Source organism: Solanum lycopersicum, chromosome 6, assembly GCF_036512215.1.
Source record: "Solanum lycopersicum chromosome 6, SLM_r2.1".
Taxonomy (NCBI): domain Eukaryota; kingdom Viridiplantae; phylum Streptophyta; class Magnoliopsida; order Solanales; family Solanaceae; genus Solanum; species Solanum lycopersicum.
The window spans coordinates 11,210,047-11,223,020 of NC_090805.1; the positions used below are offsets into that span (position 1 = coordinate 11,210,047).

General features: G+C 40.0%; 1 pseudogene; it reads left to right on the forward strand.

Annotated features, from left to right (window-relative positions):
- The first annotated feature begins 2,780 nt into the window (after nt 1-2,780).
- LOC138349222 (uncharacterized) lies at nt 2,781-12,215 on the forward strand (annotated as a pseudogene).
- Nucleotides 12,216-12,974: the final 759 nt, after the last annotated feature.

The window sequence follows — 12,974 nt, forward strand, 5'->3', positions numbered from 1 at the left end:
GTCACGTACCGACACATGTAGGGGATCAGAGTGTCACGTTCCGACACATGTAGGGGATCGGAGTGTCATGTTCCGACACATGTAGGGGATCGGAGTGTCACGTACCGACACATGTAGGGGATCGGAGTGTCACGTACCGACACATGTAGGGGATTGGAGTGTCACGTTCCGACATATAGAATTAGGGGATCGGAGTGTCACGTACCGACACATAGTAGTAGGGGATCGGAGTGTCACGTACCGACACAAGAGGAAGAAAGATAATGAATCTTGGAAGATGATAATATACTCAATTTAATAAAACTTAATTCCCAAATGAGTATGGTGTTGAGGCTTGAGCCCTCATGGATGAACTTGATGGTACTTATTGATGATTATAATACTTGTTGTTGCTACATGTCGAGTTTTATAGTTGATTTACGATAATATTGATATATACTGTTCCCTATTGTGAGTTGGCCGATGATATCTACTCAGTATTGTGGAGTGCAGCAAACGTGTCATCATCTTCGACTCAACAGTAACTCAAGCCATTCTTCGTCACACCGGATCGTCAGGGTGAGCTAACGCTTCTATCTTGGACTAGATCTTCTCCTTCATGTCTTGATGCCTTGAACTTCCGGCATGGACTAGCTTCTTATGTATTTTTAGCTTCTTAGAAACTCTTAGAATTAGTAGTTTAAAGTAGATGTTCTTGTGATGATGACTTCCAGTTTCTGGGGATAATGATAAGCTTTTGAGTTATAGAAGTTGATTATTTATTTTTACTTATGAGTTTAAGTCTTCCGCATTACTTTCTGTTTATATTATATTGAAATGTTAAGGTTTAGATTGGTTGGTTCGCTCACATAGGAGGGTCACCGGTTTGGGTCGTGACAAACTTGGTATCAGAGCATTAGGTTCGTTGGTCTCATCACACAAGAACTGATCTTGTAGAGTCTTAAGGAACGGTAGGGGGACGCCTTTACTTTTCTTTGAGAGGCTATAAGACTTTAGGAAAAATTTCACTATTTCATTCTTTCTTTCGTGCTACTACTTGAGTCCAATTGGTATCTAGGCGATACGAATTGGTATCTGACCATCTTCACTCTCTTTTGCAGATGGTAAGAACTAGAGCAACGACTATGCCAACACCAACACTGGACAGACAAGAAACAACTGAGCCAGCCACTGGGGCTGTGGCTCGAGGGGGAACAGCGGCAAGGGGCCGTGGTAGAGGTCGTGGGAGGACGTCCTCTAGAGGAAGAGGACGAGCACCGAGCCCATCTGGTACTAGGGCGGTGACTCCTCCACCGACTGAGGAAGTCATAAGAGAGGGGGAGGATGGGGTGAATGAACAAGTGCAAAATGAGGAAATTCCACCCCAACCTACCCCAGAGATGATCAATCAGGTTCTGGCTTATCTTAGCGGGTTATCTGATCAGGGCCAGACACCCCCAGTGTTTTCTGCACCAGCACCTCAGGCTCCGGAGGTACAACATGCGGCTACTATGGCTCCCCGCATGGATGTTCCATTGGAAATAGGCACATTTCCTCGTCTGACTACAGGGCCTGTAATGACAAGTGATCAGCATGAACTTTTCAGTAAGTTCTTGAAATTGAAACCTCTGGTCTTCAAGGATGCTGAATCGGAGGATGCTTATGATTTTCTAGTTGACTGTCACGAGCTACTACACAAGATGGGTATAGTAGAACGGTTTGGTGTGGAGTTTGTGACTTATCAGTTTCAAGGGAACGCCAAAATGTGGTGGCGGTCACATATTGAGTGTCAACCAATAGAGGCACCACCTATGACTTGGGCCTTGTTCTCTAGCTTGTTTATGGAGAAGTATATCCCCCGGACATTGAGGGATAGGAAAAGGGATGAGTTCCTGAGCCTAGAGCAAGGTCGGATGTCGGTTAATGCTTATGAGGCTAAGTTCCGTGCACTATCCAGATATGCCACTCAACTCTGTTTCAGTCCTCAAGAGCGGATTCGCCGGTTTGTGAAGGGGTTGAGGTCAGAATTGCGGATTTCGGCCTTACAGGTAGCGGCAACGGCAAAATCCTTCCAAGAAGTGGTAGACTTTGTGATAGAAGTGGAAGGAGTGAAGCCAGACGACTTCACCACAACATCGACATCAAAAAGGCTTCGAAAGGGAGGTGAGTTTAATGGTTCTTACACTAGAGGACAGGGTTCGGGAAGTTACTCAGTCCGACCAATTCAGTCTTCACTACATACTGTAGTTGGGGGACCACCTCAGAACGGTCAACACTTCTCCGAAGGGCCTATGATTGACTCCAGAGAATGTTATGGATGTGGGGACATTGGACATATCAGGAAAAATTGTCCCAGACAAAGTTATAGACCCCCAATAGCTAGAGGTAGAGGTGGTCATGGTAGAGGCCGTTATTCTGGAGGACGTGGTGGTCGAGGTAATGGTGGTCACCAAAACGGCAGAGGTAATGGGCAAACTGGGGCCACTACATCACAACATGGTAGGGGCAACGGACAGACGAACGATAGGGCCCATTGTTACGCTTTCCCTGGGCGGTCTGAAGCGGAGGCATCTGATGGTGTCATCACAGGTAATCTTCTTGTTTGTGATTGCATGGCTTTTGTATTGTTTGATCCTGGATCCACGTTTTCTTATGTATCTTCCTCATTTGCTAATGGTCTAAATTTACATTGTGAATTACTTGATATGCCTATTCGTGTTTCTACTCTGGTGGGTGAGTCTGTGGTAGTTGAAAAGGTATATAGGTCTTGTTTGGTGAACTTTGTGGGGAGCAACACTTATGTAGATTTGGTTATCTTAGAAATGGATGATTTTGATGTAATTCTGGGTATGACTTGGCTTTCTCCGCAATTTGTGATCTTGGATTGTAATGCAAAAACGGTGATGTTAGCCAAGCCTGGGACAGATCCGTTTGTTTGGGAGGGTGACTACACTTCCAATCGGGTGCGTATCATCTCCTTTCTTCGTGCTAAGAAAATGGTTAGTAAAGGGTGTTTAGCTTTCTTGGCACATCTCAAGGATGAAACTAGCCAAGTACCTTCGATTGAGTCGGTTTCAGTAGTTCGTGAGTTTCTGGATGTGTTCCCTGCAGATCTTCCTGGTATGCCACTGGATAGGGATATTGACTTCTGTATTGATCTTGAACCCGGTACTCGCCTCATTTCTATACCCCCTTATAGAATGGCTCCCGCGGAGTTAAGAGAGTTAAAGTCACAACTTCAAGAGTTATTGAACAAAGGCTTCATTAGACCAAGTGCATCCCCTTGGGGTGCTCCGGTTTTGTTTGTAAACAAGAAGGATGGGAGTTTTGGAATGTGTATAGACTACAGACAACTAAACAAGGTAACCATAAAGAACAAGTATCCTCTTCCCCGCATTGATGACTTGTTCGATCAGTTACAAGGTGCTTGTGTCTTCTTTAAGATTGACTTGAGATCCGGTTATCATCAATTGAAAATACGGGCAACGGATGTGCCAAAGACTGCTTTTCGAACGAGGTATCGGCATTACGAATTTGTAGTGATGTCTCCTATGGTCTTACGAATGCCCCTGCTGCATTCATGAGCTTGATGAACGGGATTTTTAAACCATATTTGGACCTCTTCGTGATCGTATTTATTGATGATATATTGGTATACTCAAAGAGCAAGAAAGAACATGAAGAGCATTTGAGAATGGTATTGGAAATGTTGAGGGAGAAAAAGCTTTATGCCAAGTTCTCTAAGTGTGAGTTTTGGCTAGATGCAGTGTCCTTCTTGGGTCACGTGGTTTCTAAGGATGGAGTGATGGTTGATCCTTCTAAGATTGAGACAGTGAAGAATTGGGTAAGACCTACTAATGTGTCAGAAATAAGGAGCTTTGTTGGATTAGCTAGCTACTACCGCCGATTTTTCAAGGGATTCTCTTCTATTGCTTCCCAATTGACGAACTTGACTAAGCAGAATGTTCCATTTGTATGGTCGGAGGAATGTGAGGAAAGCTTTCAGAAGCTCAAGACTTTGTTGACTACCGCACCTATCCTTACCTTGCCAGTAGAGGGTAAGAACTTCTTTGTTTATTGTGATGAATCCTATTCTGGTTTGGGTGCAGTACTAATGCAAGAGAAGAGTGTGATTGCTTATGCTTCAAGGCAATTAAAGGTGCATGAACGTAACTATCCAACTCATGATTTGGAATTGGCTGCGGTAGTGTTTGCATTAAAGCAATGGAGACATTATTTATATGGGGTTAAGTGTGAGGTCTACACGGATCATCGTAGCCTTCAGTATGTCTTTACTCAGAAAGATTTGAACTTGAGACAGAGGAGATGGATGGAACTACTGAAGGACTACGACATCACTATTTTGTATCATTCGGGGAAGGCGAATGCTGTAGCGGATGCCTTAAGTAGAAAGGCGGGAAGCATGGGAAGCCTAGCTCACTTGCAAGCTTCTAGACGCCCACTGTCTAGAGAGGTTCAAACTGTAGCTAATGACTTGATGAGATTAGAAGTAAATGAGAGGGGAGGATTTTTTGCTTCTGTGGAGGCAAGATCTACCTTTCTTGACAAGATTAAGGGAAGCCAGTCTGATGATGAGAAACTAAGAAGAATTCAAGATAAAGTATTGCGAGGAGAGGCTAAGGAAGCACAAATCGATGAGGAAGGTGTTTTGAGAATCAAGGGAAGGGTATGTGTACCCCGCGTCGATGATTTGATCAACACTATTCTGACAGAGGCTCATAGTTCAAGGTATTCTATACATCCGGGTTCAAGCAAGATGTATCGTGACCTAAAGCAACACTTTTGGTGGAGTAGAATGAAGCGTGATATTGTTGACTTTATTGCCAAGTGTCCAAACTGTCAACAAGTAAAGTGTGAACACCAAAGGCCCGGAGGAACACTTTAGAGAATGCCCATTCCGGAATGGAAGTGGGAAAGAATTGCAATGGATTTTGTGGTTGGTCTTCCGAAGACAATGGGTAAGTATGATTCTATTTGGGTAATTGTTGATAGGTTAACTAAGTCTGCTCACTTCATTCAGGTCAAGGTGACTTACAATGCAGAGAAGTTAGCCAAACTTTACATCTCGGAAGTGGTGCGATTGCATGGGGTTCCACTATCGATCATATCAGATAGAGGTACGTAGTTTACTTCTATGTTTTGGAAAACATTGCATGCAGAATTGGGTACTAGGTTGGACCTTAGAACTGCGTTCCATCCCCAGACCGATGGTCAGTCTGAGCGAACGATTGAAGTGTTGGAAGATATGCTTCGTGCATGTGTGATAGAGTTTGGTGGCCATTGGGATAGCTTCTTACCCTTAGCGGAGTTTTCTTACAATAATAGCTATCACTCAAGCATTGATATGGCTCCATTTGAAGCATTGTATGGTAGGAGATGTAGGTCTCCCATTGGTTGGTTTGATGCGTTCGAGGTTAGACCTTGGGGTACTGATCTCTTGAGGGATTCGATGGAAAAAGTGAAGTCTATTCAAGAAAAGCTTCTAGCGGCGCAAAGTAGACAAAAAGAATATGCAGATCGAAAGGTTAGAGACTTAGAGTTCATGGAGGGTGAACAAGTCTTGTTGAAAGTTTCACCCATGAAAGGGGTGATGCGGTTTGGTAAAAGGGGTAAACTAAGTCCAAGGTACATTGGACCATTTGAAGTACTTAAGCGAGTAGGGGAGGTGGCTTATGAGTTAGCCTTGCCTCCAGGGCTGTCCGGAGTACACCCGGTATTCCATGTGTCGATGTTGAAAAGATGCCATGGGGATGGGAACTACATTATCCGTTGGGATTCAGTTTTGCTTGATGAGAACTTGTCTTATGAGGAGGAGCCTGTTGCTATTTTAGATAGAGAAGTTCGCAAGTTGAGGTCAAGAGAGATTGCATCCATCAAGGTGCAATGGAAGAATCGACCCGTTGAAGAAGCCACTTGCGAGAAGGAGGCGGATATGCGAGAAAAATACCCGCATCTGCTTACAGATTCAGATACTACTTTTCGCCCTTGTTTTCCTTCTTTTGATCGTTCGGGGACGAACGATGGGTAAATTGGTATCTATTGTAACGACCTGTTTAGTCATTTTGAGCAACAAACTTCAATTCTGGAAAAACAGGCTGAGGCGACGGACCAAACGACGATCCGTCATGGGCACAACGGACCGTCGCAGGGTCTCGTTTCAAAACACTTAGAAAATCTGAAATTGGGTACTAAAAATCGACTCTCTGAACTTTGTGAGGGAATGGCAGGACGGACCGTCACAGACCCTTGGTGGAAATTTGGGTCTCTGAACTCTGCGACGACCTGCAGGACGGACCGTCGCAGGCACGACGGCCCGTCACAGGTTGCGCAAATCCCAGGCAGAATCGGATTTCCTTACACGTTTTAAGGGATGTTTTTGGACTATTCCTTCCTTAATTATAGATTTTGTGGGTTTATATTAATAACTCAAATTCTTGGGGGTTAAAAGAGGTAACCCTAAGTTAATTAGTGGGGTATTATTGCCATCTTTTATTCTTAATTATATACTAATTAGGGTAAAAGAAATAGGGTTTGAATAAGAAAATAGAAAGAACAAGAAGGGAGAGAGAGAAACGATCGAGAAGAAGAGGAAAACACCAAGCTTTGAGGATTAACTTGCTTGATTGCAATTCTTCGGTGGAGGTAGGTTATGGTTTTCATGCTTCATAAGTAAACTCTTAATAGTGAATGATATGTATTGGTAGTATTGTAAACCCTACTATATGCTTGATGGTATGTTTGCGTGAATATGATTATGTGATTGTGATAAGATAACCATGATGAAAATATTGAATCCCAAATCTTGAAAAGAAACTTTAATATACATTATTAATGATGATGCCTTGGTACAGAAGAAGGCTTGACGAATTAAAGTAATGGGATTGATGATGCCTTGGAATAGAGAAGGCTTGATGATTTACAGAATGATATTAGTGGATCGGAGTGTCACGTTCCGACACATAGTATTAGTGGATCGGAGTGTCACGTTCCGACACATAGAATTAGGGGATCGGAGTGTCGCGTACCGACACATGTAGGGGATCGGAGTGTCACGTTCCGACACATGTAGGGGATCGGAGTGTCACGTTCCGACACATGTAGGGGATCAGAGTATCACGTACCGACACATGTAGGGGATCGGAGTGTCACGTACCGACACATGTAGGGGATCGGAGTGTCACGTTCCGACACATAGAATTAGGGGATCGGAGTGTCACGTACTGACACATAGTAGTAAGGGATCGGAGTGTCACGTACCGACACAAGAGGAAGAAAGGTAATGAATCTTGGAAGATGATAATATACTCAATTTAATAAAACTTAATTCCCAAATGAGTATGGTGTTGAGGCTTGAGCCCTCATGGATGAACTTGATGGTACTTATTGATGATTATAATACTTGTTGTTGCTACATGTCGAGTTTTATAGTTGATTCACGATAATATTGATATATACTGTTCCCTATTGTGAGTTGGCCGATGATATCTACTCAGTATTGTGGAGTGCAGCAAATGTGCCATCATCTTCGACTCAACAGTAACTCAAGCCATTCTTCGTCACACCGGATCGTCAGGGTGAGCTAACGCTTCTATCTTGGACTGGATCTTCTTCTTCATGTCTTGATGCCTTGAACTTCCGGCATGGACTAGCTTCTTATGTATTTTTAGCTTCTTAGAAACTCTTAGAATTAGTAGTTTAAAGTAGATGTTCTTGTGATGATGACTTCTAGTTTCTGGGGATAATGATAAGCTTTTGAGTTATAGAAGTTGATTATTTATTTTTACTTATGAGTTTAAGTCTTCCGCATTACTTTCTTTTTATATTATATTGAAATGTTAAGGTTTAGATTGGTTGATTCGCTCACATAGAAGGGTAAGTGTGGGTGCCAGTCGCAACCCGGTTTGGGTCGTGACAGTTACATTACCTTTTCAAAGCATTGTTGCATTCATCTTCACATTTACTCAATTTTTTTCATTCTTTCTCATTTAATAGCTCAAACTTTGACTTTTAACTCTATTTATTTGGAATCCCCTTTATGTAATCACTTTTCTTTTTCATATTCATTTTACTAAAACATTTTCATTAAAATGATTCCTTTTTTCATAAGGAGGAATTCCTTCTTTTTGTAATAAAATTCAAAGTAAGTGGTAATATCATATTTCTTTGTCTGTCATTTCCTATTCATTCGTCTTTCATTCATTATTCACTACTCTTTTCTTTTTTTACCCAAACATAGACTATTAACATTTGGTTTTTTTATTTGAACTATTTCCAAGATCAGGCCTCACATTAAGAAAATTTCAACATATTGTACTAACAAAAGAAAATCTAGAACTCGAGACACATGCTTTCAATTAAGACTCACCACATATGGAAAATTGAAATACTCTCATTTAGCACATTCCCTGAAGAGAAAAATGTATATGTGCATTTTCATTGAAATTTTCACATCAAAATGCAACTAGTCAACAGAAGAATCAAAGGGACCGCAACAAATTAAACTTATCAAGTTTATTTTCGCAAAACCAATACTCAACATCCTACTGATAATGAGTACTATTCAAGAGAATCAATTCTCAAATAATTATCAATGAAATTTCAAGCATTTCATGATATGGAAATCTCATGGGGTTGCAAAAATTAGAGAGAACAAAATACATACTAGAGACGCACTCAACAAAACAAAAGAGTATAATATAAACAAAAGTAAAGTAATAGAATCATCAAACACTTAAATTAACAAAGTATAGTCAAGAAGGGAGTATTGTCTCGAAGGATCTCACACCACAATAAATAAACAAGTAATGTCCTTAATGCAATAATAAGAGAAGTACTGGAGGCTAAGTTAAAAGGTTCAACTAACAAGCTAGGCCAATGGAGCACTCTCATCCAGACTCTTGGGTGAGGAAGCCTCAAAAGGGGAATCAATTCCCAACAATAGGATCAGTGGATGTAAAAGAGAAGACTCATCTGAGTCACCAGTACACATTTCAACACTCGGAGGGACGCTGGAGTCTTAAGAGACTCCACTAAGACAAACTTTAGGAGACAGAGATATCTCCAGGGCCATTTCAAAAGTGACTTTCTTTTTCTCCTACGTCTAGGTAAGAGTATTTTTAATTCCATGCCTCTCCTTAAATATTTGTCATTTGTGTGCTCAACCAACTCCTCTCAGCCTTATGATGATTCCACAATTTGGACTCATTTAGAACTATATTTTGATCGATGTAGTATCCTCAAATGCATATTTTATTTCAATTACTGATGAAAAATCTTATGTTTCAGGTATTTATACTTGGAGAAAAAGTATGGACATAACATAGAAAGAGTAAGGAAGTTGAAAGAACAAACAAAAGACGATCTAAGGATCATCTAATCCATTAAGCTAGTCACCAAATGGCATTATTATCGTCAAATGTTATACTGTGTTGATCCTTTAAACAAAGGATCAAGTCAATGGTGAAAAAAAGTAGTTTACCCGTCGCCAAATAGTTCCACAAACTAGTTATATATCACCCAATAAATCAAAACATGAAGATGTTAATGGCTTAAGCCAAACGACGATGAAATATACGCAAGGGCGGATCACTGAGTTGAGAGATGAACCAGACTAACTGCGGTGACTGATCCTTCACCAAACTATTTTTTACAATTATAATGACGTTTTTAAATGCTTAGTATAATATCTAGACCTTGAGTATTCAGATAGATTTTTCATTTTTCTAGTGTTAGTTCTTAGAGTTTTTTGGAGACATTGTCCTTTACCTTTGAAGATTTGAAGGTTTCCAACTCTAAGAAATTGAAATTGGATATTGAAGATCCTTGATCTTTGATGTGTACAAAGAAATTTAATGTAGTACCCAATTATATCAATTTCTATTTCTTTATCGTGTTTAGCTAAAACCCCAATTCTAGGGGTATGATTTTGTGAATATGGGATGAACTTACTGTTTGTTCTTGCTAGTTAATAGTTAATTTGTTTTTTGAATGTGATTTTGTTTAGTAGTTGCGTATGAACTTAATGGGGTTTTACTTACAAATATAATTCATCTTTGTCTTTTTGAATTGCTCACAAATTGTAAAACTAAGACGACTAACTCGATAGCCTGTGGTTATTGAGTTTTCATGGGTTCTTCTCAAGAGACTGAATCTTAAAACCTCTCCCACACATTCAACTCTATAAAGTGTATAGGATAAGGCAAAGGTTGGGTGTAACTGTTACTTATCGGTGTTTGAGAGAAACCAATTTGATTCAGGCGAAATCACTTAGTTAAAAATTTTACAATGATTTACTATCAATATCATGTACCAGGCAGTTCTTTTAGCCCATATTCCTATCACATCCCAACAATCCCATCTACATATTGATGAAAATACTAAAGGTAGAAGACTAGTGCAAAATAAAGGGGGGGGGGGGGTAAATACACTCTAATGAGAAGAAAAGATCTACAAATAATTAAAGCGGACTTGTCGACAATACGATGTTGATCATCCTCCAAAAACTCAATGAGAAATATAGAGTTTTAGATATGAATGAGAATGTTGAAGTGATAAATCAGATTGTTCAGTCTAATTTAAGATCCATCAACCTAATTGAAACGCTCATGGGTCATGTGTTGCCTCATCTCTACCCAACTTAGAAAGAGGGATCACCTAGTGGTTCTAAGATTGACCCATAAAATTGAATGTGAATTAGCACATGTGTCGGGAGGAAACACAATTTCTTATGACTTTGAATAGTGGTGTATAGATTGTGCAGGTTAAAAGGTGGAAACTATTTAAAAGTGCAGGTTGCCGAGTTAAGATCCAATTAGTATATCGTCGAAATGGTTCGTCACCACGACCTAAATTATCATTTTGACCCTCACTATAAATTAAGGTCCTATAAAACTTGGCGAGGTAAGTAATTATTTGGCGGGTCGTCGAGTGTGTCGGCAATCTAGACTAACATCGCTGAATGGATAAAAATTGGATGGTTTATTTATATGCCAAAGGTTTAAACTTCCAAATCTTTCTCTTTTCCTCGATCTTTAACCTTTCAAACTCTCATCGACATAGTATTCTCTATATTTCTTGCATTATCTAATTATTTCTATCATCGAAATTGTATTTGAAGTGGAATACATTTCACCCTAATATTTATGTATTTTTTATTCAGCATAAAAGGTTTCTTTTCTGAACCTCGAGATTATTCTTATGAATTTTGATCTCATTTGAGAAATGATCATATTGTGTTGTTGTTTGCTCGGTCTCTCTATTTGATTAAAATGTTTGATTACCTATTATATCTCGTGAATCTTGTCTTAATGTGTTTAATGTGTGAACTCCCATCTTATCATGTTCTAAATTTTGTTATATTTTGTGCATTTTTCCTGGCTTTTTATGTATCCTAGTTGGCTGAACTCTGCGCAACCCGTATTTGTGTTGAACTATGTAATTTGCCCAATAAAATAGAGGATGACATCGTTCTTAAGGGAAAAAGTCATCTATTAGAAAATTTTGGCAAAACTGGGAGAAGTCTTAGAATTTCGGGTACTAGGTTTTATAGGTCTTGTGTGAATTTTACTACTATATGGCTTGATTTTTTTTCGGGGGTTGCGAGGTAAATTTTGGGTAGATGGGTTCAAAACATGCATGTTAAATTGTTTAATGAGCTGGGTCGAGATTGCCAAACCACTCGGTGTTTCACCTATTGTGCCCATTTCGCCTTTAATGTTGTGTTGTATCTGTTGTTTGACTATGTACCTTTCAACGAAAAACTTGTTGTCGTCAAAGGCATCGCCAACCCGCCAAAAGTCTTCTTAATAGTTTTTGATATGCACCTCTGTACAATTTTTATACTGTTCCTTTTTGAGATCTAGTCCTTTCTCTCCAAAAGGTGTCGGTGATCTTGATAAATGTACCTTCACTTTGAGAACTTGTTGTAGTATTTGAGCCTATACTTTTTGGAAGCCCGATTTATCTTGCCAAAGCGATTTGGCGACTCGCAGAGTAGCTCAATTAGTGCTTCTACAACTTTTTTCAATGTATTTTATTAAAGTTTTCTTAACTATTTCTTACTACTTTATAGGTATGATGAGGAGAAACATAGACAAGAACCACCATTAGGTGAAAATGGAACAGGAAATAGACTCATGTCTGATAGGGTTGTTACTAGCTCCCTGGATAACTTATCAGAGCTCGATGACAAACTTCTAACGAAACCGACGTTCTAAAGTTCAGGCTAGATATGACTCCACATATTCTAGAGACTCTCTAACTCCCACACCATCGCACTCAGTGCTAGTCCATGCACCTCTTCTGGCTCTTGTCCCACCAGTTGTTCCTCTACCTACGCTCCTTAACTGCTTGAAGGGTGATGAGCTACAAACTTTTCTTTAGGATAAGTTGTTATCGAGAGAAGGCATTTCACGCAAGTATTCTAATCTAAGAGACACCATTAACTTCCATTAATTTTGGCAGTTCACCAGGACATGAGGCCCTAATATTCCATCATGGGTAAGAGAATTCCAAATGACATATGATGAGTTGGTCCTAAACAGCAAAAAGAAGGTTAGAAGGTTCAAACTAGTCAATTCAATCATGGATTGGGGTAAGGAACTTCAATTCAATAGCGAGTACATCAACTCCTTAAATAAAAGAAGACATGACTCTAACTACACCAACCTAACAACCACTAAAGCTTCATTGGATGAACTTAAAGCTTGGATGGTGCCACTCATTTTAGAAACCCACCCGAGATGGACCGAGGTGGAAGTTTCATTTGCGGAAAGGGACTTGAGTGTAGCTACGTGTTATTGGTTTTGATTTATCAGAAGCTCCATCATGACCTCCCAGAATGAGATCGTTCTCTATCTTTCCAAGAGAACTTGTCTGGGGTTAATCATTTCAAGGAAGAGCATTAATATGGGTCTTATTATTCAGCAAGAGATACACATGTGGTCTAAACTATGTAAGACCTCACTCCCGTTCCC